This window comes from Fukomys damarensis, unplaced genomic scaffold (genome assembly GCF_012274545.1).
Source record: "Fukomys damarensis isolate Sample0158 unplaced genomic scaffold, DMR_v1.0_HiC HiC_scaffold_38, whole genome shotgun sequence".
Classification (NCBI taxonomy): domain Eukaryota; kingdom Metazoa; phylum Chordata; class Mammalia; order Rodentia; family Bathyergidae; genus Fukomys; species Fukomys damarensis.
In genome coordinates this window covers 39,121,789-39,146,750 of record NW_022900950.1, presented here as the reverse complement: position 1 = coordinate 39,146,750, position 24,962 = coordinate 39,121,789, and the positions used below count along the sequence as shown (strand labels likewise).

At 35.3% G+C, this 24,962-nt stretch overlaps 1 protein-coding gene and 1 pseudogene across 3 annotated transcripts in view; both read right to left on the bottom strand.

The window, feature by feature from the left end:
* Nbea (neurobeachin) overlaps positions 1 to 24,962 on the bottom strand; it is a 680,165-nt gene that overhangs the window by 132,470 nt on the left and 522,733 nt on the right. The window lies entirely within an intron of this gene.
* Positions 19,630 to 20,305, bottom strand: LOC117284598 (annotated as a pseudogene).

Here is a 24,962-nt window from a genome sequence, read left to right as displayed (position 1 = left end):
CACTGTGATAAAAACAGCATGGTACTGGCAAAGAAACAGGCCTGAGGATCAGTGGAACAGACTGGAAGACACAAAAACAACTCCAGATGTACTCAGCTACCTCATCTTTGACAAAGGAGCTGACCCTCCCCACTGGAGGAAAGATAGCCTCTTTAATAAATGGTGTTGGAAAAACTGGATTTCAACCTGCCACAGATTAAAACTGGACCCTTATCTTTCACCATGCACTAAATTAAAATCCAAATGGATTAAAGATATAAATATTACAACAGAAACATTAAACTTGCTGGAAGGTAAGTTAGGCAGAACTCTGGAAGACATTGGCATAGGAAAAGACTTTATGAACAAATCCTCAGTAGCATAGGAACTAGCAGAAAGAATCAACAACTGGGATCTCATCTTACTAAAAAGCTTCTGTACTGTAAAAGAAACCATCAGCAGAACTAAGACAACCTACAATGTGGGAAAAAAAATTTTACCAGCTGCTCCTCAGACAAAGGACTATTATCAAGAATATATAAAGAACTCAAAAGAATCAGCCCCCCCAAATATAAAGACCCAATTCAAAACTGGGCATCTGAAATGAACAGACATTTCTCAGACAAAGAAGTAAAAGCAGCAAGTAAATATATGAAAAAATGTTCCACATCACTGGTCATTCGAGAGATGCAGATGAAAACAACACTGAGATTCCACCTCACCCCACAAAGAATGGCTGCTATAAAGAAATCACGCAATAACAAATGTTGGCATGGCTGTAGGGAGAAAGGAACCCTTCTCCATTGTTGGTGGGAGTGCAGACTGGTGCAACCACTATGGAAATCAATATGGAGATACCTCAGAGAGCTTGGACTGGAGATTCCATTTGACCCAGCCATCCCTCTGCTGGGTATCTTTCCAAAAGAACTAAAAGAATCATATCACAGGGATGTATGCTCACCCATGTTTATAGCGGCACAGTTTGTAAGAGCTAAAACTTGGAAACAGTCCATTTGCCCATCAGTTGGAAATTGGATAAAGAAGATGTAGTTTTTCTATAAAATGAAATATTACTCAGCCATAAAGAAAGAGAAAATAGATTCATTCATAGGAAAATGGATACATAAAGATATACTCCTAAGTGAAATAAATAAGTCACACATGTGTAAATACCAAATAGTTTATCTGGTGTGAATAAACTGCAATAATACATAAGATCCTAATAAGATTACTGACATTGTGGGAAGAAAGGGGCTAAAGGTGTAGGGAAGGTGGGGTGGATAGGGGAAGGGAAATAAGGGAAAAGAAAAAAATGTGAGATAAAGAAAAGATGGAAGCTTGTAGATGGGGAGGGGTGGAGGGGTGAAGGGAGGGCAGGGACAAGGGGAATAAATGAGAAGCAAGACCTGTCATGTAGAGGTACAAGATCCCAATGATGAATGTAACTGTACTGTATCCCTAAAATATACCAATAAACTCAATTAAAGCTGAAAAAAAGAAAATATTTCATATTAATATTTTAGAGATAAAAAAAATACAAGATTAGAGAGAGTTATTGTTGAAATTGTCAAATCAGTCTTACAAGACATAAAGAACTGTTGTTCAGTAGAGATCTATGTTACAAGAGCTCTTTTACATTAAAATGTTTTACTATAATTTTTTGGGGGGGTACTGGGGATCAAATTGCACCTGTGAGGCAGGCAATGTCACCACTGCACTAAATTCCTGGCTCCTACTATGAAATTTTTTAAACACACAAGAAAGTAGTGAGAACTGTGTAACAAAGTGAAAATTTTCAATATTTTAAAAATTCACAGGTTAACTATTTTCTAGTTAGCATTTCTTAATGCTAACCTGGAGAAAATCACATGTAACACAAATAGCAATGCACTGTTTGATTTCTGCCATTATAGCTTCAAATATTTCTAAAATAATGTGTATCTAATCTATCATAGAAAACAAAGTAGAGTTTATGTACATAAATCATAAATATCATGGCCAACATTAGGTATTTTACAAGTGGTAACCATTATTATTAATAGTAGCATAAAACCCCAAATTTACCCACAATGTGCATTTTGTCTAGCTCTTAAAACTGACCTTCCAGAATGGACTCTTCTCAGTTCCCCAATGTGCCATGTTCTATCATACTTCTAGGCTTTTGCACATTTTTCTTCTGCCTAGCAATCCCTCCATTTTTTGTTCTTTCAATCACCTCCTATTAATGATCAAGCTAAGAGATTGTGTGTTTCTTCTGAGAGTCTTATATCCACCTTTTATAACACTTCCAAACTATATCATAATTGATGGCTTACTTATCTTTTGCTAACCTGTGAACTCATTGATGATAGGAATTCCTGATGCATCTTTGCATTCTTTATACTTAGCACAGAGGATAGTACATAGAGTGAATTTAATACTACTAATGAATTATGAATGACTGGTTCATCTGTATTTAATATATATGTGCAGAAAAAGTTATTAATAGAAAATTCCTATGATTCATGTGGCATATATTAATTAAAAACAGTCTTTACTAGCACCCAGTTGATTTCCAATTCAACATTGGTGGGATAGAATTTTCTTTGTATCACGTTTGTTATCAATAATTTCATGACCCTGGCCACAGTGAATTAAACCAGGACGGTCAGGTAATATAAAAAGTTATCTAGGTAGATTAGCCATGACTCATTGATGTAAAAAAAACATGTCCGTAAGAGCTGCACCATCATAAGAATTGATTTGTTGATTCAGTCATATAATCTCTCTTGATGATTTGAACATGAGATATTTGGAGGCAACCCACACAGGAGAATGACAATAAGCCAAAAGATCCTGAGAATGCAGGAACCAAGACAAACAGTGATGAGATGGGTCTAGTGATATATAAAACCTGCCTTGTTCCACATACAGCTAGTAGGACTCTGCTTTCCTGGCTCTAGCACACAGCCCTCTTTTAGTCTCCTGTGCATGTCATGCTGTTTTCTATTACAGAATCAATGAACATGTTCTTCATATCTGGAAATATCTTCCCTCCCCTATTTGCCTAGTTTACTTCTACTAATTTTCCAGCTCTCTTTATACTTTCCATTTTGCCATCTAATCTCTCTGGCTAGATAAAACTTCCCTATTTGCACCCAGTCATAACATTATAAATGACACAAGTTCTCTTCATAGCACTGTACTGCAAATTTATAATGTATTTTATTAATGGAATCTTCCCCACTAGACTGTAAACTCTTGGTCATTCATTTCTCCTCATTGATATCTCTCTATTATTTAGCACAGTACCGGCTATACTAGAGAAACACCATAAAATTTTTATTGAATGATTTAATATCTGAGTTAGGTATAATCCTAGTACTCTGGGAGGTTGAGGAAAGAGGATCACAAGCTTGACCTCAGCCTGGGAAATTTGTTGACTTAGCAAGACCCTGTCTCAAAATATCAAAAAGGGTTGAGATGTAACTCAGTGTAAAGACCCTCAGTTCAATCCACAGTACCGGGGCTGGGGAGGTATCTATGGAGTTAGTTGGTAGTAGCAAAAGTATAAACAAAGAGAGTAATATTAACAGATGTCTGTGGTTGGAGGGGCATTAAAAAAAGTAGGTTATAAAAGGCTGATTGAATTCTAGTTTTTCAGAAAGCTTTATGAGAATTCCCCATTTGTGTTTTATTGTGCTTTCTTAAAAGAAACTCTGTAGTAGACAGTAGTGTTTACCCAGAATCCATTCCATTCCCTCCCCCACTCCATCTTTATCTTTCTATTTAATACAACTCTGATCATGTTCAAATACTGTGTTCTGTTCTATGATTTTCTGAGTCAAGATATATGGGCCAGTCCCAGGGGTAGATCAGACTTGAAAAAGTTTTCACATTTTTAAGAGGGAGCCAATGGAAAGGGTACTGTCTCTTCCCCCTGGACATTCCTGAGCTAATGTTAATTTTGGAAGTGTAGAAAACACACTCTTCTCAATGTGAAAAAGAGCACAAACCAAGGACAATGATTTTGGAGGTGGATAATGAATATGGATTCCTGAAAACATCAATTAACCATGCAAACCACTGGAATCCAGGACTTTTTATTCTATGAGATCATCTGTCCATCCATCTATCCATCCATCCATCCATCCATCTATTATTAACTTACCTGCCTTCCAACTATTTTTAATGAAGCTATTGCGTTAGTGCGTCTATAACTTGCAGGTGAGGACTTTCTGATCAAAAGCCTTATTACTTGACAATGCCTTCATCTCTATTCTTCGTAGATGGAAAAAGCCTGACCAACACACACACATACACACATACCCACCTGTATGCATTCAAGCACACAAATAAAGTCTCTGTATTGCCCATTCGACTTCCATAGACCAAACTATTCTAAATAATAGCCTATCACAGTGATGACAAACCTTTTAGAGCTTTCAATGATACAAACAGCCCACTGTGGTACACATGCCACCACTGGCCTATTGTGAATTTTTAAAAATATGTAGGTATTAAATATATTCATACTTTATGTTCTAGAATAGCTTCCTTCCTTCTCTGCCTGGTAAATTTCTGCAATGTATTAAAAACATACTGCTCAAAACAGCATTTATTCAAAAGATACTTATCATTTAATAAATATCTTCTACATAAGTAGCAGGATCATAAGGGACCAAGAAGACAAGATGAATGTGTATTTTTTTAAGATTGAAAGACTTTTCTTTTCAGTGATAATTAGTAATTGAAAGCTTTAATCATAAAATATGGGGTCAGAGTTCAGGAAGTGCATTTTCACTTGAAAACCAAAGGACCCCAGAGCACTCACAGGTGCATCAGATTTGCATTATTTCCTTTTCTGATAGCCAGAGTGCTTCTAAAATGGCTCTCTCTCCAACAGAAGCTATAGGGTGAAACCCAACCAACAAGTAGGGAATTTTATTGTGGGGGCCCTTTTGATTGGTCTCATTTTGAAGTGGATCTGCCCATCAGTATAAGTGACACAGTCTCTTATCCCACTGTAAGTAGCAACAAGTATGGACTTTACTTATGCTTAGTTTGGTGCATGAAAGTAATTTTTATATATCTGTACCCATGCCATAGTACAAAGAACTAAGTTCCTTAACTTGTGTGCCACAAGTTTTCTTTCACATTAAGAACAGTCACATTTACTTTATAGGTCTGCTGTATTAATTGGAATAAATAAGATAGAAACTGCAGTGGAGAGCTTGGCACAATGCAGTGCTTCATATATGTGTTCAAGAAATTCACAAATCTCCCCACCAGACCAGCTGAAACCCTCAGCTAGGATAGAGGAAGCAGGCCATGCCCTAACCTCACCAAGACCCTTTTCTGGTACCAATTCTGCATCTCATATTTTTCCAACTAGGGCTAGTTATTTCCTAGAATTTCTTATATACTGCTTACTTTTGAATGTTTTGTCTGCTGTGTTTGCCGTTTAATCTAAAAAAAAAAAATCCTTTTAACTAGTTAGTGGGTAACTATATTAGGGCTATAACTGTATTAGTGAACAATCAGTTCTTCAAAAAATACAACTCAGTTTAACTATACACAGCTCAATAAATGCCCCTGGTTTATATATTAATGCCTTTCACAAATCTCTGAAGAGTAAAAAGAGGATTTATATACCTCCCAAGTTTTTGGTAGTGAAAATAGTATTTCCAAGCTTAGGTATCCCCTAAAAGTCTCTTTTTCAGTATGGAAATTCCCCAGGACTGGTTTATTTTTCTTTTATAACTTTACATTCCTTGATGTTAAAACTATTTACAGCAAGATTCTACTTCATTGAAGACTTTGCATTTATTTGTTTTATTTGAGTATCATGAGCAAGTCTCCTCTGTTCCTTGGCAAAGTCTGTTAGTGTCACACATGATCTGTTCATCAAAGGGAAATTTAGTCAGCACTTAATAGGTTCTAAACATTGAGCTAGGTGATGGGATGGACTGCTGAACAATACAGAGAGGACCTCTCCTTTCATGAAACTCACACTTTCTGTTTGTGTGTTTATTTGTAACACTAATAATTATATTTCAGATTGGGTTCCTGAAAGAATTAAGTGAGCTACTATACTGTTCTTATCTCAGGCGTCCCTGCTCTAAAGAAGTCTTGTTTGGATAGGTAAGAGGTCCTCCAGAGAATTTGCTGCAGAAAGAATAGACACAGTGATTTTTAAACTTAGTTCTCAATCATTGTTGCCTATAAGGAGGATAGGGATGCCTTGGAGAACAGTGAGAAAAGTGCAGTTACATAAGAGTCAACCTGGATCTTGGAAAGAGTGCATAGGAAGCAATTCAGAGAATAACTTGGAAGGCAGCTAAACTGGAAATCTGAATTAAACCAGCCAGAACTCGAGGAAATCTAATCTCAGATAGTTGCCATTGGCAAGAAGAGAGAAAGGAGAGTTGCTATATTCATGAGACAGAATTAGTAAGACTTGAGTGTTTTGTTTTATGCTGAGGGAAAGCTATGAAAGGTGTTGCTGGTGTTTCTGGCTCCAGAACCTAGGTGAATGGATCTTTCTGCCATCTCTTAGGGTTAGGATTACTGGTAGACTACAAATATTGTGAAAAAAGATAAGCAGCTCAGTCAGGTCAGACATTAGATATGGCCATCACTACTCTGTTATCACCTGTATAAACATGAACTTCTGCAAAGGAAGTGTGCTAACAACAAAAACACTTAACCTATCTATATGTGATTACTTTAAAGGACTGATAACCAGTGAATAGAATATAAACAGATTAAAATATCTAATGTTATTAAAGTTTTACTCTTCATAATAAAATATAAATAAATCTAATAGTAATAGTGCCTTCTCTGTATACAAAGGTTACTCCTGTGACTTAAGTCAAAATCTCAATGATTGTGTTGAGTGTCTTCCCTGGTACTCAGTCTGGCACACACTAAGAAGTGCTCAGGGCATGCAGCTCTACAGAGCATCAGTGCATATTTCTTCAACATATGTGTTTTAGTAAATAAGTAAAAATGCATTCCAGGGACATCCACCTGATAAACTAATTCACAAAGAATGAGTCTCATCTGGTATAGAATTCTTACAGTAAATATATATGTAGACTTAATATATTTAGCTAAATATTCTGCAACAATGCATAAGATTCTAATAAGATTACTGACATTTAGAAATTTGAAGAAAGGAGCTAAAGGTGTAGGGAAGGTGTGATGTGTAGGGGAAGAACAAAAAGGGAAAAGAAAAAAATTTGAGAGAATGAAAAGAGGAAAATAAAGTGTTTGTAGATGGGGAGGGGAGGAGGGGGTGAAGGGAGGGCAGAGGTAAGGGGAAAAAATGAGAATCAAGATTTGCCATGTAAAGGTACATGATCCCAATAATGAATGTAACTGTACTGTATCCCTAAAATGTACCAATAAACTCAATAAAATTAAAAAAAAAGTAATCTTTGTGTCAGAATTTGGAATGAATGGTTGATTTTTTTTCTTTTCTTCTTTTTCTTTTTCTTTTCTTTTCTTTTTTTTTTTGTACTGGGAATTGAACTCAGGACCTTGTGCTTGCAAGGTATGCACGGTTCTGCTGAGCTAAATCCCTGGCCCTGTAGTTGCTTTTTTAAATGCAGAACAGAAAAGTTCTTTTTAAATAGGGAGGTAAATTTAAAATGGTCATTAGCCATAGAAATGATGCCACTACAATTTGGGAGGGTGTTCCATACAGGTATGACAAATTAACCTAAGTGGAAAGCAGGGGAAAAGGAAGATATATGTATTGTATATAATTGTTTTTATATAATATGAATATATACCATACCTAACATGAAAAATATATGCACAAGCCATACCATACTATTTACCAATATTCTATATGACACAATACAATTAGACTTTTAAAATACTCAAATCACAGATACAGTAATTAAGCTTTTACTTAATTGTAAACATATTTAACCTCAGCCATAATAGAAGAGTTAAAACTGTATGGAGGTATTATTTTTTAATCTATCAGATTAGCAAAAAAAAAAAAAAGGCTAAGTTTTACAACTATCAGCTTGCCATGAGGAAAACAGATATTCCACATGTTAAGAGTGCAAAATGATATAACCTCTATGAAGGAAATGTTGACATTATCTATCAAAATTTAAAACACACATGTCCTTTGACCCAGAGACTTCATTTCTAGAAATTAATGCTGTGGGTATGGTATAAAAGCAAGATAAAAATATGTACCTGATCATTCACTGCAGTATTGTTTATAATAACAAAAGTGGAAACAAATATCTATCATTGTGAAAGTTAGAGAAAGCATGGGGTAACTTTATTGCATGATGATAGGGGACCTTTAAAAAAAGAATACAAATTACAAATTAAAAAAATAGCTATGTGAGTATTTATTTAGAATAAGAGAAAAAATCACAACTTACTACTAGCACCTCAGAAAAGGGATCTTTTCTTCTGAGATCTCTTGAGGCAGTTTAGTAAACTGACACCACTACACAATTCTTGGCAAGTTCTATCTCTCAGAAGTCTTACTGACTTGCTTAGGAGTAAGGGGACTTGATGCTGAATTTTCATGACCTAACTAACATACCATCTACTTTTAGGCTATGTATGTCAAGTATCTATGATGATGCATATCTCTATTGTCTTAATTTCAATTAACTTATCAACATATTTTAAATTTATTTTTTAATGGACCAATATAGGCATCTCAGGGGTGTTATAAACATGATGTTTTCCTTATGTTTCATACACCTGTGAAAACGTTTTTTAACTGCACAAGCATTACATTTAGTGGTTACTTAATTAACTAAGAGTGGTCTTAGTCATTTTTAGTATTATTGAGCAATATTATATTTCAAAATATTTAAAAGCTTCTTTGAATGTACATTTTAAAAAACAAAGAAGTTCTGGTTCCTCCATTAAGGACTAATGTGCTTGCATTCAGTTAGTACTGGCTAGCTTTCCCTGGAAGGTATATTTCATGTGATGATGAAAAGACATTTAAATTCATTTTGAAATAAAAATTCTAGCCCTAATAAATGCTCATGCATCTAAGCATTGAAGTGAAATGCAATGGTAAATCAAGGCTAAATAAAAATTACATTCCCTTCAACTTTTTAGCTCCAAATATATTACAAGGCAATATTAAAAAGAAAGTTTAATATGTGATAGGCGACAATTTCAAATTAATCTGTACTCTACTTTCTTTTTCTTTTATGAACTGCTGAAGCAAAGTCCAACAGACAGCATGGGATGAATCTCAGGTCCAGCACAAGCTCTTCAAGCCTAATCAAATGACTGTAAAATCATATATAAAAAGATGAAAGTGCTTTGCTTTTACATATGGCAAAATAAATCAGGGAAAAGCTGAAAAAAGAAGTGAGATGTTCCATAGGGGCAGGTTAAGTCTGATGCTAATGCTTGCTTAAAATGGTGACAGTCTGGAGTAGGGAAGCCTTGCTGGGCTGCTTTAATTTCTCCCTGGAATAGCTCTCTCCCAACCTTCTGCAGCACATCAAAGTCTCTGGAGCTCAATTAAAATTGGATTATATTGAAATGCTCTATATGTGGGAACTGTGTGCTCACTAACACTTTGCTCTCAGTAATACTCCAGATGACAGTTGCCCATCCCAATTTAAACAGTCGTCATAGAGACAGGGAACTAAAGCAGTGGAGAAACTAACAATACAAAGAAAAGGTAAAGAGCATGGTTGCTGTGCATAAGGAGTTTGATTTGTTTTCAGCAATATTGTTTATTACACCAATGACAAAACACACGAGGCACAAACATATTACATTTTTGTATCTTTACATGATGTGAAAGAAAAGACAGCAGATAGTAGCACTAAGATTAAACATATATAGTTAGAAGTGTTCTGTTTATGTATGTTCTCCTTATGAAAATTTAAGATAAAATATTTCTTCAATTAGAAAGCACTTATCAGCAAGTAGAGAGACTAAGGTAAGCATGTCTATAAAGTAAAATAAATAAGTTACACGTGTAAATACTGAATAGTTTTCTCTGGTGTGAAAAACTATAATTGTACATAAGATCCTAATGGTATAATTGACAATGTGAAATAGGAAGAAAAGGGCTAAATGAGTAGGGGAAGTGGGAAGGGTAGGGGAAAGGTAATAAGGGAAAAGAAAAAAAAAGAGAAAATGAAAATAAAGTATTTGTAAATAGGGAAGGGAGGAGGGGGTGAGGGAGGGCAGGGACAAGGGGAAAAAATGAGAACCAAAACCCGTCATGTAAAGGTACAAGATCCCAATGATGAATGTAACTGCACTGTATACCTAAAAAGTACCAGTAAACTCAATGAGAAAAAAGTAAAGTAAAAGTGTCAATATCTACTTTTTAATTATAGGTACAATGAAGGAAGAATAACTTCTTGGCTAATGATATTTTTCCTTTACAATATCACAGTTTTAAAAGTTTAAATTTGGGTTTGAGAAAGATAAGTCTTGACTTTGTATGCATGTATGTTTTCACTACACTTCAATTTTAGGCAAATCTAGTTAGTCTTAAAGGGGCCATATGACAAAAAAGCATATTTCTACATTTGATTTCGGAATTCATTTGTGGTTTTAATGAGCAGGTATTCTATAGTCTTTAGTAATTTCTCTTCCTCACATCAAAGCTTATCAACTCAGGGAGAACACTGTCAGCTTCCTAAAAGCCACAGAATGAAGATAGATGGCTTAAATTTCTGGCAGTTCTAAAGAGCAGTGCATTTGATAGTAGAGACTGCTAGTAATGATCCTATGTTCTCATGTAGATGGCATGTTTCTGGCACTATAAAAACTCTCAGTATTTCTTATAATTGGCTTATTGTAAGACGCAAGGTTGCTTTTCCTCCCATTGTGCAGATCATCGTGGAAATAAATTAACTGTTGCTACTTTATGGAGTATGGAAGCAATTTTTTTTCTTGTAAGCTCTCCATAGCTGTGGTTTTTTTACCTCTTGGGAAGACTATGTTAGGATTTTGAAGCAACAACAAGGCAGAGAGCGCGAAGTGCAGGCCAAAGGGGAAGGAAACAAAAATGTGTCAGAAAATCTAAAAACTGCACAGATCAAAATTTGTCAAAACAAGGCCCTGGTTTAAACCAACAAGAAAGGGCCTACAGCTTGGGCCTCGGCACAGCACAGATTATTTATTTATTTATTTATTTATTTATTTATTTTTAGCCCAGCTGTAGAAAACACCATCTAATGAACCTGTCTGGGGCGGCTGTCCCCATCCTGTCAGGCATGTCAGGAAATGACAAGCACTGGGGACAGGCCGCCGCCAGTCATAGACAGGCCTGCCAGCTGGAGAGTTCAGCCCCAATCTAATCACACCACCAGAAAATAACTTTCACGCTTTTAGCTTGACAGGATGGACTTGAGGAAAAAAAAATTAGGACTGGAAACAATGCTTTTTGTTTCAATTACATATCATTTTTATGCAATAATGAAAAAGATTCTACTAAGACATACAATCTGTGTTACTTCGTATTAATGTGACAAAATGTAAATGTCAATAGAGAAAAATAGGTACAAAGATTACTTTGATAATATGGACACAGAAAAGGGACATAAGACCACCACCTCTGTCTCTTTCTATATATAAGCTATGCAATTTTGGAAATCTGTCCTCAATTCAGTTTATTGATATTCAAATTTCTCATCTTCAAAATTAACCCTCTTAATAGATCACCAGGTAGCAGAAGTGCTGATTGTATTTTTCACATTCTGAGAACCATACACATGAGGAGAGCATTTTCACATGAATATAACACTTTTTGTCTTTTGTGATTTGGCGAAAAAAAAGTGCCATTACAAATAAATAAGTACAAACCACTGAAGACATGACAACTTGGACTATGTCTGTATAACCTGACACCAGGGACGACAGAGAGAGAAGTTGTAGTAGAAATTCATTCTAATTAATTTTTGTGAATCATACGGTTATTTCAGATTGTCTATTATACAGATTATAATATGGATGCATTCAATTTACATGTAACCCAAATGAAGTAAAGTTATATGCAATAGGTGCATGTTGATTCTGTTCCCTGTGTGCCATATATAAAGAAAGTGATTTTATAATAAAATATGCCTTATACACTTAAGTATTTTCTTTAGGTAACCAATGGCATTTGCACTGAAAAAAAGAGCCAAATATACTGCTCCATAGTGAGTCTGAATGTTTATAAATGTATAGAATAGGTTTAAAGTGCTATTCATTCTGATTACTATGATTCCCGCTCACATTTTTAATGAATCACAAAATTTAGTATTAAATATTAACATATTTGCAACATACTCCTGGAAATATCAATACCACAAATATGGTGTTGCCTTATAATAATTGCCACTTATCAGTCTGGCCACCTGGGCCAGATGTTTACTCTCTGAGCTGATTTCTTTGCCTATAAAGTGGAGAAAACAATGTCTGACTCAAAGGGTTTTGTGGAATATACAGTGGATGTTGGGTACCTAGTACAATGTACAGAATATAGTACATAATTTAAAAAGTTACCACTGTTATTTCACTTAAGGTAATTCAGAAACCAGTAAACATTTCAAAATAAGATTCAGTCTCTATAAAATAATACTTACTTTAGATAGAAAGTGGGGCTAGCTATTGCTTCTACTATAAAAAGATCAAGTCTTTCCTTATCATATGAAGTTAGTAACTAACACTGAAATCTGTCCAAAAGATGGTTATCACTCTTATTTCCTGGAAAAGGATTGTGAGTTCCTCAAAGAACCAAAGAGGAGAGGACTTAGTTTTGCTACTCTAAGGTAATCAAGGTAAAGTGGACATACATTTAATATTTCTTTTACAAAATGTTTTTACAATGTATTATGACTTTATTCAAACTTTAAGGTATAATTTTGCCATTAGTTTGCTCAGAATTGCTATACTACAGCATTATTTAATTCATTTCAGTCATCTAGGCACACGGATAGCTATGGCCTACTGACCCCAATTTTCACTTAAAGAAACAAATTTCCTTTTTGCAAACTAAGACAATTTTTCTCCTGTCAACCTTGTTTTAAAATATTAACCTTATTCCCAATACAGTAAATATTCACATTTGTCAACCAAATACGCTTACATTGCAGCTTTAATCAAGTTATGAAATTGTTCCTGGTCTTATTTTATCTATCCTTAAGAAATAATTAAGCACAAATATTTTGAATGAATAAACTCTCTTACTGGAAATGCACTTAAAGGAATGCATTTTACTTTTGTTTGGCAGCAATTTATATCTAGAAAGAGAACAAAATAGTTTGATTATAGGTTTAATGATTAGATTCAATGTTTCTGGAAATCTATGTAATTGGCTGGTCCCTTTAAAATTCACAATGCTCGTTCTTTGAGCAAAATTGTTGGATTTTTGAAAGACTGTAACAGACATACTCCCATAGATATATAAAGGAGAGTCCTTGTGTGCTATATGTAATTCCTGGTACCTGGCTAAAACTACTATATTCTCTCTTAGAAAGATCAGCTCAAAAAAAAAAAAAATCAATGAGTAATGGATACTATTATATCTGAATATGTTTATATCACTTTAAAAATTTAAGAATAAAAATAGTGGAGTAAAGACCAGCAGTAAAATAAAGATCTCTCTGGGATCTGGAATGGAGACACTTAGAAAATAGCAACTTGGTTAAGAAAAAGTAAGTCAGTCTCTAGGAATCAGGAGGGAGTTGAAAGAAAAACTAGAAGGTACAGAGAAGTGGGAAAAACTGAGCTCAAAGCAAACAAAAGAATGAAGCAATTTGAAATGCTAACCCCAGCTCTGAAAGGGTACTTGTCTCTGCCAACACTATATAAGCCTAAGGAGGATGAACAGCTCCAGGGAAAAACAAGAGACCAGGCCAGCAGTACTATCCCCAAGCAAAGCCCATGGTTAATGTAAACTACAAAAACAGAATAGGGTTTTATTTTGAAAGTAACTCCTTCTGCATGGCAGGCCAGAATTAGAGAAGAAATCCATGTGGTTCCCATTGTAGTTTGGAGTATTTACTAATTAGATATTTGAGGAAGGGGTTGTTTAAGACTTTAGGACAAGTAAACATCAGAGTTTCTGTGGTCATCCTACCACAGTGACTGGCCGGGAGATGGCTACAAAAGACAGTGGTGGAGAGGGCACAAGCTAGAGAGAGAACCACTAAAAAGTTTAAATTCATGCCAGGAAGGTCATGCGTGTCTTTGCCCTCCCTTCATGAAGAGAAGCCAGACTGGTAATGTACGGATTTCTGAGGAGGCAGGGTTGAAAGTACTAGCGTTAAGTCTAGTGATCGGCTTGACACCACCCCCGTGCTACCTATGTCAAGCACAGAACTCAGTGATCCCTATGTTTTCCCCATTTGCCATTGTGATCACGAATATGCCTCAGCGTGGACAATTGCCACCACCTGGGGTTTAGGACAGAGGAGCCTCTGAAGCAGAGGGGTACCTCACAAACCTACAGGGCATGCAGCTAGGTGGAGAAAGGAAGGACATAGTGTACATAGGGAGACCCTGACACCGGAAGTGGGTGAAGCAAATGTAGCCCTAGGTTGGATACCATTGAGGACCACACCAAGCAGGAAGCTGGGGAAGGATTCAGTCTCCACACACCCTATGTGAGTGTAGCAACAAAATAGAACTTACTGGTCACTCACTAAGTAGCTCCCTCATATTTGGTAGATTTCAATACTGTTGGTCCCGGAAAGAAGCTACTCATTCAAAAACACTCTGTCAAAACCTGGAAGAAATTGTTGGACTCATTTCTCTTTTTCTTCATTATTTGGGAGCCTGTTTTTTCCCCTTGTTTTTTTTCTTTTCATCTCTGTTTTATCTTGTCTTCTTTTTCTGTTATTTTTCTTTTATGCTACTTTGACCCAACTCTACTAATTTTCTTTTACTCCTTAATGGGACCCTGAAGCTAACTTCTCTTTCCTTTTCATTTTATTTTTCTTTACTTTTCAAATTTTACTTGTATTTTCCCCTTCCCCACTCCTTTCATTTTTAGTAGTATTATTAAGCTTTATTAATCTTTAGATATTAACTTTATGCTATTATTGTTGAATTGTTTTCTATTGTTAATGGTGGTATAGTTGTGCTATTTAGTAGATATTTACTGTTTGTCAATATTTGGTTTGTCTTTGTGTATATATCATTATTGCAGATTTTTTTCTACTGATAAGGGTGGTACAGTGGTAGCTTTTATTGGTTCTTATGCATGTCAATATCCAGTTTGTCTTTTATTCTGTCTTGCTGATTTTGTTGCTATTGTCAGGTAGCATAGCTATTACTATTAACTGGTTTTTATTGCACACTACTATGTATCTGGTTTAATGTTCTGACACAAGAAGACTTAAATTCATTTCCAGATAACTGGGTATTGGGCCAAATACATTGTTTCTTTGTCCCATATTAACAGATCTCCATAATAATTTTTAAAATCTTTCAACTATAATTACCTGAAACTCTTGGTAAGCAAACAAACAAAGAAAAAATAAACTTGAAAAAGAAGGCAACAAAATGTGTTCCAAAACTCCTAACTCCCCAAAATTGATGGTGAGGAAACCAAAAGCCAAACAGCTGAATTATACCAAGTGATAGAAGAGGAGGCAAAACAAACAAACAAACAAACAAACAAACTCAATGAGGTGTTTGGTGAGTTCAAAAATGATATAACTAAATAGATAATGAACTTAACTAACAAAATGATCAGTGAGATTGCAAAAGACACTAAGAAAAAGCTAGTGAGCTAAACAGAAAAATACAAAGCATGAATGACTACTTTAGCAAAGAATTTGACTCCATGAAAAGGTACCAAACAGAAATCCAGGAGATAAAAAATTACTGAAAAGTATGGGCAGTTTAAATGACCTGTGTGAATACATAATGTCAGAGCTAAATGATAGGGTTGATGCAGGGAGCCATATACTTAGAGAATCCTTAGAAACAACAGGAGAACATGAAAAATGTATCTAAGAGCTGTTAGCTGATGCAAAGAAGACTAATCTAAGGCTAACGAGAATTAGTGAAAAATTGGGAAGGCAATACAAATGGCATAAAAAACCCTGCTTACAGAAAATTATGGGGAAACAATTTAACATACAGATAAGTGAGTCAGACAGAACACAAAATAGCCAACTTCAGAAAAGAATTTCTAAATATTATATCATAATCAAATTCCCAAAGCCAGGTGTGGTGGCACATGCCTGTAATCCCAGCACTTGGGTGGCTGAGGCAGGAGGATCACTGTGAGTTTGAGACCAGCCTGGGCTACATAGTGAGTTCCAGGTCAGTCTCAACTACATTGTGAGACCCTGTATCAAAAAACAAAACAAACAAACAAACAAACAAACACAAACAAAAAAAATTCCTAGAAGTCCAACACAAAGACAGAATCTTAAAAGCTATTAGGGAAAAGCAACAAATCATTTATAAAGGCAAACCCATTGGAACGATAGCAGATTTCTCAACAGAAACCTTAAATACCAGGAGAGCTTGGAGTGAAGTGTTTCAAGCCTTAAAAGAAAACAACACTCAACCAAAACTAATATATTCTGCAAAACTGTCTTACAAAATCAGAAAAATAAGGTATTTCCATGACAAAGAATACTTTTAAGAAATTAATTAACACAAAACCACCCCTTCAAAAAATTCTCAAGGATATCACAAAAAGAGAGAAATGTAGACAAAAAGGCCAAAAAGTCTAATGGAATGAATACACATTACATGCTGTCAGCTTGAACCACTAGTGGTGCAAGTATGATGGTCCCATTGGGCAGCTGGAAACACTGTTGGTTAGGTATTTAATGTCAGATGACTGAATTCAAATCAGAGCTGCCCAGCAGTGAGACATATAAATTATGCCCAAATCATGAATGTGTTAAGCAGAAGTGGGTGGGTGGTGGGTGGGTAGAAACAGCAACAGGAAAATAAAGCAAAGATGGGAATAAATCAGTATCTTTCAGTAATAATTCTCAATGTGAATGGACTCAATTGTCAATCAAAACATACAGATTGGCAAATTCAATCAAAAACCAAAAGTAAATGGTACACTGTGTACAAGAAATATACTTTAGATTAAAAGAATTAATCTTAATCTTAAAAGTCTGTTGGGGAAAAGACTTTCCATTTTTCACAGGAATATAAACTAGTATAAGCATTATGGAGATCAATATGAAGACTCTTTTAAAAAGTAAAAATAGCTGGGTGCGGTGGCACACACCTGTAATCTCAGAACTCGGGAAGGCTGAGGCAGGAGGATCACTGTGAGTTCGAGACCAGCCTGGGCTACATAGTGAGTTTCAGGTCAGTCTCAACTACACAGTGAGACCCTGTCTCAAAAAAACAAACAAACAAAAAATAAAGTAAAAAGTAAAAATAGAAATTCCATTTCACACACTATTCCTCTTTTAAGTATCTTCCCAAAGGAGTTAAAGATAACATAGTATAGTGATACACACATACCCATGTTTGTAGACGCACAACTCATAACAGCTAAATCTTGGAAGCAACATGTATTTCCATCAAGAGATGAATAGATAAAGAAAATGTGAAATTTATATACAATGTAATTCTACTTTGCTATAAAGAAGGAAAAATAGAGTCCTTTCTAGAAAAATAGATGTACCTTGAGACCATAATGTTATGTGAAATAAATCAGACATGCGCACTTAAATAGCTCATGGTTTCTCTTATATAAGAAACCCAAAGTATAAATTAGAGCACAAAATTTAAAAATAGCTAATAGAAAACAGGGGGATAGATAATTTCAAATGAGAAGGGGACAAGAGAAGGAGTGAGGTTGAGAGAGGGGAAGGAAAGGGGGTAAAAAGAACTAAGATGTGTTATTGACATGTACTGACTTCTCATAATGAATTGTAACAATATAGTGATAACAACAAAAATTAAAACAACAAAAATGTGAGAACTGAGAATTGAGTAGGAAGTTTAAACTTAACATAATGAAATTACAGTAAGGCATCCCTAAAATAATGTGGAGTTTCCAGAGAAAGAAGAATAGAATAGAGCCTGGGTTGGTACAACTTAATAAAATTTTATTCTGTAAAAATACTCAAAAGCAAATATTGTAGAATTTTATGATATGTCAGAATTGGATATTAGAATATATGATATTGGTCATATTACCCTTCAATTTTTTCTATTCATTTAACTATTTCATAATAAGATAATATAAAATACTGTATATTTAAAGAAATATTTTAAAAAATGTAAATGTTTCTTTATTTCAAACAAAAGAAATACCTTAATTTTTGCTGACTCCTTAATCATTTTATCACTTTTACCATGCACATTGTTCACATGTGATCTTACATCAAATATATTCAAGGAAAATAAAACAAAACTTTTATAATGAATATTTGTACAACTATTTCTTTTCTCCCCCACAGAAATATTACCATTTTAAATGCTCAAAACAATTGCTAAATCATCATTTATAAGTAAGTAAGTCTTCACATACTCTACATATAACTTACATTCAGCACCTGCCTTAATGACAAAATGAAGCACAGATGAAAGGGATACTAGAAGCCCAGTTATAAAATATACAGACACAAGAAGACTGCAGATCCCACTCTAAAAAGAATTTGCCAAACTCATTCACATTTTCTTGTTCTTTTTTAAAGCAAATGACAAAGATACAGTTCACCAGCTTTTATAAACCCAAGCTTAACATTACAAGCATTTAAACAATTGGCAAAGCTTTACTAAGTTGCCAACATCCATTCACAACTAGAAAACATCTTTAAATTTGTATCAAACCAGAAATGTACTAACATTAATGCATTGATATCTTTCATTACTAAGTACTAAAAAATGGAAATTATTTCTGTTCGAGGACTTGTCCTGGTAATGTGTTAGCTTCACAGCAGGTGGAAACTACTTGCCTCATGTTTCAAACACAATGTAAAGCAGATCCATGCTGGTGTTAGACAACAATCTTGTCCTACCACTACTCAAGCGTCAAGGCTTACCTTGGATCATGTTTAATTAAAAAAGTAAAGTGCATACAGAAATTACAACAATTTTAAAGACAAAAGTGGTCCTACTGTGTGGTCTCAACAATAAACTCAAAAGTCTATGAGTCATTCATAGGAAAATGGATGCATATCGAGGCCATACTCTTAAGTGAAATAAATAAAACACACGTGTAAATACCGAATAGTTTTTCTGGTATGAAAAACTGGAAGTGTCAATAAGATCCAAAACTGTATAATTGACAGTGTGAAATAGGAAGAAAAGGGCTAAAGGTGTAGGGGAAGTGGGAAGGGTAGGGGAAAGGAAATAAGGTAAAAGAAAAAATATGAGAAAACGAAAAAATGGAAACAAAGTCTTTATAAATACAGAATGGTGGAGGGGCTTAAGAGAGGGCAGGGGTATGGGGAAAAAATGAGAATCAAGATATGTCATATAAGGGTACAAGATCCCCATGATGAATGTAACTGTAATGTATATTTAAAAAGTACCAATAAACTCAATGAGAAAAAAAAAGACTATGACAAAAAGGGGCTCCGATTTATAAATACTTTAGATTTAGGTACAGTTATACTGAAAGTTGAGTGCGACTGAAATCTTAAAAAAAAAAGTTCCTGTTCATCCTCAAATGGTGCATGTTATAGTTTAATATTTCTGTTAAATGCGGGTGTTGACTTACTCATCACCCAAGTATAGCATTTGTTCCTTACCATTTATGGTTAAAGACTTTAATTTGCCATCTTCTTCACCTTCTATTCTTTCTTGACCATTCTCAACAATTTTTTATGGTGATGCTCTACCATTAATTATTTTAGTAGAAGTTTATATATACAGATTTGACGTTACCCATCCCATTGCTGCCAAATGACATGGATGAAAATGAATTTAGACCTCCATCACTTAGGAACCCAAATGAAATAAATCTTGTATCAAATGAAAAAAAAAAATTCACCTCCAAAGGATGGAAATCCACTGAAGGCAGAGAAAAGGAGCTCACACCACAGTTTCTGCTTCTTCTTCAGGGACCCCCCTCGGTTCTCAACAAAGTCTTCAAATCAATCTTCCAAGAATTTAAATGAAAATGGGTCCCTTCAACCAAAAAATTCCCTGAAGACATTCTCTGGGTTCCAGAACGTGAAGTCAAACTCCACCATCATTTAATCCTTCTTTAACGTATCTGTCAAAGATGTCCTGTTTTTTAAGCATCTGGTAACACCTCATATGCCTTAGTCACTTGTTCGAATTTTCTCTCAGTTTCTTCTTTATTCTCAGGATTTTTACCTGGATGCCATTTTAGAGCCAGTTTCCAGGATGCCTTCTTAATGTCCTTGGGGGAGGTACATTTCTGCATGACTAAAAGTCACAGTAATCCACCATGTTTTAACAGTTTGCTGGAATAAGTCGGAGGGTGCAGTCAACTGGTGGTGCAAAGGGAGAAGGTGTGCAGCTGGTCCCTCTCAACTCTCCCAGGGTGCGCTGGTGGTGGTAGCAGCCAAATATTTATTTTTATTTAATATTTCAGAAAGTTTAAAAAATTTCAAATGTATTAATATATGAAATATATCACTATATGTTGCTTCATGACAGGTTGGACAAGAACTTTTGTCCCTATTAAAATTTAGTGTATTTATTTACTTCATTAAGGTCACAAACAATCAATACTGACACTAGAGATGTGAGAGTAGTGTTCTAAGTACTTGTGTTCTCTCAAAATACATATATTTAGACCCCAAACCAACAAGATTATACTAACAGTAGAGCCTTCAAAGATTGATTAAATCAGGAGGGCTTTACCCTCATGAATGGGAGTGCCCATATTCAAGAGGGTTGAGTGAGCCCCTTCCTCTCTGGCCATGTGAAGACACAGCATGGAGGCATTATTTAGGAGAGAGCAGTGAGCATTAGACACCAAGTCTCCTGGTGCTCTGATCTTGGACTTTCCCAACTCCAGAACTGTAAGAAATAAGTTTAGGCACCCAGACTAAATATTTGTTATAGCATCCAAAGGAACCAAGACACCAAGCATTGTGTCTTAAGAGTTACTTTATGAAGTATATTTTTAATAAATATGGGAAATTTTTCTCAAATTTCTTTTATAAATTTAATAGTACTTGCCACTGATCTACACATTTAATGCCCATCTTGGTAGATGTACAAGGCATTTAAGCAAAGTAAGTAGGTATATTAACCAATTATATTTAATAGGCTTTGATGGGAACAAGATAATTCATTTCTGGTAAGCATTAACTTGTTAATATATTTTCATAGTAGAGCATTTATAAAAGAACAATTGATAAATTTTGCTATTCAGTGTACTTCTCTGGTTCACAAAAAGAAAAAAAAAAATCAGAAAAAAACCAGTACACTCAAGGTTCAGAGTACACTAGGCCCAAACTTTATGAAACTGACTATCTAGATAAAAGCCACCTGCATTACTCCCTGGGGTATTTTGTTCTCAAATACCTTGCACGCTGATCAGGAGTATCCAATAAGTGCCTGGAGTTCTGAAGTTTTCACACTGCACAAATCAATCCTTACTTAGAAGAGAGCTATTTTTATAAATTTTCTAGATTAGTAAATTTTACTATAAAATTCATTTCTACATACACTAATTAATAATTTTTTAATAACATAAAAATCCAGGTGATGTTACAGCATTTGTGTTTTCCTTGGAAAATAACTAGCTTCATTGGGTTTTCATGCTGAATGTGATAAACAATTTACTATACCAAGCTGACGTGAAAAAAAAGTAAAAGTGATATCAAACAAAGTTCAATGTTGAAGAATTTGATGTGAAACTTATTCAAGCTGGGCCACATAATATATGGAATTAATTTGTGAGATTGTGTAATTAAGTGGAGTTTATACAAAATACTACTAAGTTCTTGGGGCAAGGGGAGCAAGTGAATAAGGAGATGGGAAAGGGAGTAGAAAGCTGGAGACTGCCAGAACTCCTTTGCTCATTCAGACCACATTGTTCACTGCTGGCTTGGTCTTTTGGAATTTATTCAAAGGATCTGGCTTGTTCTTTTGGAAGGCAGTCAAAAGAAAGGAAGGCTCTTTCTCTTTAAAATCCACAGCACAGCTCTTCCTTATGAATCCTTGAGTTGGCTGGGTAACATGTGGTGTAGAACTTAGAGGAAGCAATGTGAAGCTCTGTTTTCCTGTTTCCAGTGCCCCAGAGAAAGACCTGATCACCAAAGGCATCCTACAAATAAGACTCATTTGGGGTCATGTCACTCTCTTAGGAAAGAAGACAGACAGTACACAATATTTAGCAAATGATGAATATTAAAACATTACTGTGGAATGTGAAGAAAATAGAATGTCAATATAAATTCTTAGTTTTAAATGCTTTCAATTATAAAAAAGAAAAATGTATGGATTTAACATTCAGTTTAAATTCTAACAAAAATATATTAAAAAAGGAAATCTGAAACAAAAATAAAATTATTAGAAAATTAAAAAGAAAAAATTAAGTCTAAAAACTGATTCTTTGAAAAGACAGTAAGACAAATCCCTAGTAAACGCCTTTTTAAATGAGAGAAAAGAAAACACAGCCCTAAAAAATAAACCTATAACAAGTGATATACAAGGAATTATTAAAATTAATTATGAATACACTGAAAACTCTATGTCACTACATTTAACAATGTTTTTCCTCCTTTATAATGCCAAATAATCTCTGGGAGAGGGAAGCTGCTGCTGTACACGATTATTCACTGGGTAGTCTCTTCTCCCTGCATGATTCCTTTCCTAATTCTCACACTAAGCTTCTGCCTGTCATTTCTGTGGGTCCAGCTGAGAGAGTTCCCTGCTACAGACCCACAGTTCAATGCCAATTAGGCATCACTAGTTGAAAATCTCACAAGAAACAATGTACTGAATAAAAAAGAAAGGTACATTTTTGACAAATTGTTCTTTCATAGAAAAATAAACCTATATGCAAGGTAGTTCTGAAATCATACAGAAATGGGAATGGAAATGAACTCTGTACTTTGAGGTATCCCACATCTTATAATCTTTAGACATAAAATAGTGAAAATAATATGCAGCTCATAAAACATTGTGGTGATTACATAAAATATAAAGATGTCTAGCAATATGCAAAAAAGGTGGTCATAATAATGGTAAGATAGCTCCGTGAGTTTCACCATTGTTCATTCATAAGGTACCATAATTGAAGCTGAAAATGTAGAATTTATTTTTAAATATCCTTGTCATTTTATTTTCTATATCTAACTGGTGGCTAAATTTTGTTGATTGTCTCAAAAATATTTCTCTTATCAGTCCTTTTTTCTTTATTTTCTTGATAAAGCTCCTAGTTGGCTTATGGCAGGACTCTGAGTGGTTTCCTAATGTCTGTCTAGCTGTGGCCAGGTGCCTGCCTCCACTCTGCTGACGGCCATGCCAGTACCCAGCCACTGTGTTGCTGCTGGGTTTCTGTGTCATCTCTCTCTCTCTCTCTCTCTCTCTCTGACTCCAGGGTCTTTTTATACCACTGCTTCACCTGCCCACGATCTCTCTGTGTTTTTGCTCCTTCTATCTGCACAAAATATGCTGTTCCCTTTATGTGATGGGATCCTGACTGGCTTCTCTGAGTCTTCCCATCATCCTCCAAACTGTGTTGTATACTAAGAATAGTACACTAGGGAGAGGAGGAGCAAAACAGATAAATGAGTAGACTTTGGGGAGTGTTATATCCCATACATAACTGTTTTTTCACAGAAATATTCCCATACTCTTAGTTCTGTCTTCTACTTCTGGCCTCAGGTTGATAGACCAATGGTGAACATTGTGACAGGCTCCCTCTCTGAGGAACTAGAAATTGGAATTTTAGTTAGTAATGAGGCAGCATTGAATCCAAACTATGTGTGTGTGTTTGTCTGTGGGTAGGTGTGTTTGTGTGTGATGTGTGTGCCTAAGTGTGCGCACATGCACACGCATGCACGTGTGTGTGTTTTGAGACAGGGTCAGAACCTTGAACTCACTATGTAGCCCAGTTTGGCCTCAAATGCAGATAAATCCTCTTGTTTCAGTCTCACAAATTTTGGAATTATAGACATGCGCCACCATACTTAGCTACTTTTGGGTTTTGAGTGGGGAAAGTTACAGAAATCTAATCTCTGAAGAGAAATAACAATGACGTAGACGCAACAAACCATGCAACCTCGAAAGAGAGGAACCTATACAAATGTCTCTTCAATTCTCAATTCCGGTGTTTCCTCAGATTCTGACTACCTTGTTAATGGACTCAAAGAACTACTTCTAATTGCCTAAAATAAATAGCATTTTAAGTTAGCTTAAGTTTGACTTCTTGCAATCAAATGATTTCTGAAAGTTCAGACTTGTGATAATAATGCATGCAGGACTGGGTATTGTTAATTTTGATGCTTAAGTCTTATCCTATTCTGTCTTTTCCTGCAGGGTTCTTGAGGAAGAAAATACACAACAAGGAAGACCACCCATATACAAAACTATTTAAAAAATAATACTTGATATTTTTTTCTCTCATTGCAACATTATTCTGGCAATGGTTGGTTGGATTGAAAATGTGGAAGCCAAAACAAGGATCGCGCTCCCTAGCATAAAATGAGATGTAGGGCATGCATACTTGGATAACCCGTGGGGACAAATGTGGCTGGGCTGCCAGGGGGACCTATTCAATCTGCTGATTCCACAGAACAAAATGGAAGAAAACAGGCTGGCCAGCTACCTTGGGGGACCAGGTTCTTTCCAGCTGTGCTGGCCTCATGGGAACACTGACAAGTTAAGGTGACCCTGGGCTATCCAGAATGAAGTTTTATGGCCCAATGAACACTTGAAGCCCTGGAGAATGAGAGTACCAATTTCTTGCCCTCAGGGAGAATAACAAAAACCTGATCTATGGACAAAGGAGAGATGAAAAGAAACGAAAGGATCTCTTCTCAAGAGGAGTCACTTCATCAGTAAAATTTGTCAGAAAAGAAAAATTGGCATTTATAGTATGTTATGAATAAATAAGCTTG